The sequence below is a fragment of the Cryptomeria japonica genome, chromosome 2, assembly GCF_030272615.1.
Source record: "Cryptomeria japonica chromosome 2, Sugi_1.0, whole genome shotgun sequence".
NCBI lineage: Eukaryota > Viridiplantae > Streptophyta > Pinopsida > Cupressales > Cupressaceae > Cryptomeria > Cryptomeria japonica.
The window spans coordinates 672,682,835-672,688,282 of NC_081406.1; the positions used below are offsets into that span (position 1 = coordinate 672,682,835).

General features: G+C 29.0%; 1 long non-coding RNA gene across 1 annotated transcript; it reads left to right on the forward strand.

Annotated features, from left to right (window-relative positions):
* The first annotated feature begins 339 nt into the window (after positions 1–339).
* On the forward strand, positions 340–2,753 carry LOC131034034 (uncharacterized). Its single transcript, XR_009371653.1, has 3 exons — positions 340–594; positions 2,086–2,412; positions 2,489–2,753. It is a non-coding gene; the product is annotated as an uncharacterized LOC131034034 (long non-coding RNA).
* Positions 2,754–5,448: the final 2,695 nt, after the last annotated feature.

Here is a 5,448-nt window from a genome sequence, read left to right on the forward strand (position 1 = left end):
TGTTGACATTTATGCACCCCACCATTCCTCACAAAGGCAAAGGATCATAAATTTCTTTAGTATTTAAATGCTCAAGTTGCAGTTTTCAGTCATTATTAAATCAACTGGAAGAGAGAAGGGCCACTCCATAAAAACTTTAATAATAATATCTTTAGACATGGGCAAGTTGAATGAAGTAGACCTGTATGATAAGTATATCTAGACTTTTAAATTACTGAGTTTATTATTCTAATATTCCTTGAAGATTGAGCAAGACATATGATTTTACCAGATTGGGTATATTTCTGGATCCTATATAGTCATTTGTTGCTTGTAAATGTTGTCAAGGACAGAAAAAGAATGAATGATTTTTCTGATTTGTTTCCTGCATTTTTGCCAGTTGAGAATGGGGAGGGTGGAGATTTATATGATATTATAAGGCAACACTCATTGGACTGCAATAAAGGCTTCCATATTCTAAAGGAAAATGAGCATGGTGGGGATGTGGATAAGGATAAGAAAAGTATTAACAGTGGAACAGAGAGGACAACGAGAAGGCGTATGATATCCTTCTTGTCAGAGCTAAAATCTCTACTACCACCAGAGAATGAGAAGGTATATCATATTTTTTTATTTTTCTTTCTTTTTCATTTTCTAAAATATCATTTAGGTTAATAGATTTGCTATTTCTGAATTCGATTGTGCGAGAGTTTTATATAAATGTTCCGGATCACATTCTGTAATCTGATGTAATCTATCATCAGAATGAAAGAGTGTGTGTTAAATTAAAAGAACATATGAAAATGAGAAGAACATGATAATATCTGTAATCATATCTCTTGATCTCTCTTTCTTTTTCATTCTCCAAAACATCATTTGGGTTAATAGATTTGCTATTTCCAGATTTGATTATGTGTGACTTTTGCATCAACATTTCAGATCACATTCCGTGATCCATCATCAGAATAAAAGAGTGCATATTAAATTCAAAGAACATGAAAAAATAAGAAGAACATGGTAAGTTACATATCTGTAATCACATCTCTTGATCTCTCTTCCATTTTTATTCTCCAAAATACTTTTGAGTTTTAATATATGCATGTTCAGCTATTTGTTATGTTTTTTAATGAGTAGATGAGATATCACTTCCTTTGCCTTAAATTTAAGGTTTATGAGTTTTTAAAGTCAGCAAGATCTGATCTTTGATAAGATTTTTTTGGAGTCATAATGATTTCAAATAAGATTTTTGTCAGCCATTCAATTTTAGTATTTAATGTGTATATATAATGGGTGGATGAGATATCTTGTCTTAAGAATTATGGTTTTTTATAGTCAGCAAGATTTGATTTTTGATTAGATTTTTGTCAACCATTCAATGAAATTTTTTGTTTTATATATATAAACAAAACATTTGATTTATGTAACTGAGATTTTGAACTATTCACTAAGATAATGTAGATAGCTTTTTGAATCAACTGTGTGAGTTTTTTTCTTCAAATTTTGGATCAAACTTTATGATCCATGATTCTTTTCTCTTGTCCTGCTCTCTTCTTCCTGACTATGGATCATGGAGTTTGATCCAAAACTTCACACAGTTGATTCCAGAAACTATGTATATTAACATCATAAACTATAGAAATCATATATCTATATTCATTAAATTGCTATGAAAATAACACACGTAAACATCTGTACCATTGTAATCTATATGATCAGATAATGTACATAGCTTTTTGAATCAACTGAGTTTTTTTCTTCAGATTTTGGATCAAACTTTATGATCCATGATTTTTTCTCTTCTCTTGCTCTCTTCTTCCTGACAATGATAGATCATGAAGTTTGATCAATTGAAAAAAAAACTCACACAATAGAAATCATATGTCTACTACTCATTAAGTTGCTATAGACACAGCACATTTTTCTGTATGCTGAACATTTGTAGCATTGTAATCTATATGATTAGATAACTATTTTTTTCAGTTTTTAGATGTTTTATTTCATAGATTATGTTATAAGAATGGTGGTTGGAGAGTGTTAAATGCAAAAGAGAACTACTGCTTTATTTATTACATTTACTGAGTTTCTTTGGTTAATGAGGTACAACAGAGAAAAAGCTCAACCAGTGAGCTTCTATGGAAAGCTACAGACTACTTTTCCCATCTAAAAGGATAGGTGGATGGGCTTAACAAGAAAAAGGCAGACATGAAAATGAAGGGAGTGCAGAAAAGCTGCTTTTACAAGTTAGATGAGAAGGATTTTCCAATTGTGAATGTAAGCCATGTGTGTTTGGATGTTTTAATCACAACTGATACAAGAATAGATGACATGGTGTTGTCTAAGCTTATAGCTTCTGTTGAAGAGCAAGGCTTGCAAGTGCTTACTGCATCCTCTTTCACCACTCATGATAGAATCACTCACACCCTTACTTGCAAGGTACTCATCATCTTGCCTCTCTTAAAGAAAATTATATTAATTCCTTAGACTTAAAGGCATTATATGCATGTTGCAGGTCTGCCATGCAAGGAGCTTTCATGGCAGCACAAAGCTTGTTGAGAGCATCTGGAATTTGATGAGAGAAAGGAACATTTCACCTTGATAGATGCCAAAGCTCTTTAATTGTGCATGGCTAATAGATTAGGTCAAAGATTTTTCTTACACCCATGTAATTGGAACTCTGTAAATGAATAAAGTGTATGTGAAGTTATGTAGAAATATAATATTAATTATTGATTTTAATATAAAACTATAATTTATGTATAAATATATTGTATGAAATAAGAAAGTAAAAAAATATAAATAATTGTATGCATGTTATTGTATATTTGTTGGATTAAGTTTTAAATATGTGTAATATTTTTGCATATATATTATGAGATGAAGAAGGATCTTTCTTTTCTTAGTGCTTAATTTTTTAATCTCATAAAAATGAATCTTTTTTTTTTAAATTATTATTTTTATTTTACAAATGTTATTCTCAAGAAAAAGCAATTAATAGTTAAAAATAAAACTCTTTATAATTATAATTATTATTTGAGTGTTTGTAATAATTTTAGTAGGTAGTAATAAATCTTATTTATTTGTGTGGACAATAATCTTGACTTGAATAAATCAATTATTATTTTTCGGCTAAGAAATTTACTAATCTATTTTATATTAATTGTCTACTATGACACTATGACATGTAAAGAATAAGTGCAATTAATGGTTAATTATTTAGTTAATTCTCTATAAATGAAGGTATGTATAATTTGTTTTATATATATATATTTTATAAAATACAAAAGTAAGAACATGTTATATATTTTTTGATTAAGTTTTAAATATGTTTAAGCCACTTTCATTGATAAAGATAAAGTATACTATTATTTTTTATTAAGTTTTAAATATGTTTGATATTTTTAATTATATATATATTATGAGATGTAGAAGGATCTTTCTTTTTTAAGTGTTTAAATTTATTTCATCTGTAAATCCAAAAAAGATCACAGCTTACAATTTCACTTCACATGTGAGAACCAGTGTTTTAACAGTTAAGCTCAACCCCTTGGACATATTATATTTTATTATTATTATTATATTATATTTTATTATTATTATATTGTAATATATTATTATTATTATTATTATATTAAAATATGTATGAATGTATATACTAATTACCAATAATCATAATTTACTTGGGTACGTTTTTTCAAGACGTTTTCTTTATGCTTGAACACAAGAAAAAATGGTTTTGTGGATTTAATTTTTATAATTAAAATTAAGTTGAAATATTTATAATCTTAATATAGAATTAGAATTATATATTATTATAATTTCATAATTATATAATTTTAAAATTAGAACATAGTAATTATTATTTTAAAATTTAAAATAATTATACAATATAAATATTTTCATCAATTATATTATAATTATGAAGTTAATTAATAATTATTTAAATATTTAAATTAAATCATTATTAATTAGGATTAAGATTATAATTAATAATTTTAAGGTTATAATTAAAATAAATGATTATAACTTAAGTTATAATTATTAATTATATTATAGCTCTAATCTTAATTATGATTAATTATTATAATTCTAAAATCTATATAGTTAACCTTAGAGTTAGGCTTACACTTAGATTAAGGACGACGGATAAAAGTTAAGGAAAAATTAGAATTAGGGTTTTATTTAATGTTAAAATAAGGGGTTGTATTTAATGTTAAAATTAGGGGTTGTATTTAATGTTAAAATTAGGGTTATAGTGAAAATTAATGTTAATGTTAGAATTAGGGTTGTGGTTACAACTAGCATTTGAACTAGGCTAGACATAAGATTAAAATTAATATTAGGGTTATTTAAACTTAGATCAAGGGTTAAGATTAGGGTAATGATTAAAATTAGATCAATAGTTAAGATTAGATTGATGGTTATTGTTAAATTTAAAATTAAATTTATAGAGATTATTGTGTTATATAATTATAATTTTAGAGTTGGAACATATCAATTGTTATTTTAAAAATTAGAATAATTATACAATAACTATAAACGAGTGTTAGGGTTTGGAGAAACAGGTTGCGTCGCACAGGTAAGCAGAAGCATAGTTTGGCGATCATGTTTCCACAACTGCATCAGACAACGGGCGAACTAGGGTTTCCACGACCGTATTAAAACTGATATAGAAAAATAAATGTGTGTTTCTGTAGCTAATGTTTCAACAGATACACGAGCATCAAATAAAGGTCAACTTGAGATCTCTATGCCACACAAACAGATTACAATTATATTATATCAGGATATGAATTTTGTGGAGAAGGAATAGGGTATGTGTGGTGGCCAGAAAAAGGGCTTCGCTAAGGAGAATGCAAATGACATTGGGAAATGAGAGTCACTCCTGCATATCGACTGAAGATTACTGGTAGCATGGCTGAAACATAAATCTTACCATTCGAGAAGGATATTGTCTTCCACGTTGGAAAAGAGTACCGCCAGCAACATTTTGAGTTTTACTTTTGCGCCAAATACATTTCACCGGACTTGCGAGCGCTAAGTCTATTGTCTGCAAGCTGATCGAGGCAACTGCGGTGACGTGGACACCGCGGTATCTTTGTGGAGGGGTTAATTCTCCTCCACCCGGTTTGAAACTCCTCTCTACTGCTATTTCTTTCAATTATTTTCTTTCCTTCTGTTTGCATATTTAATACTGCACTTCATTTAATCTGCAACTCCCCCCACCTACCTGGTCATTCATGCAGATTAATCTTTGGCTCCCTATGGAGTCAGAATCGGATGGTGGTGCCATTAACGGCCCTAAATCCGCAGATCAATCTAAATCTCCGCCAAAGAAATCTTTTGCCGAAACCGTCTCCCTACTTGCAAATGGAGTCAACCCTAACGTGCGATTTTCTAAGGCTCCTAGCAAAGAAAGATCCGGTGAAGCAGGTAAGTACCCTAGCACTATCTCGGGCTCCTTCTGCATTT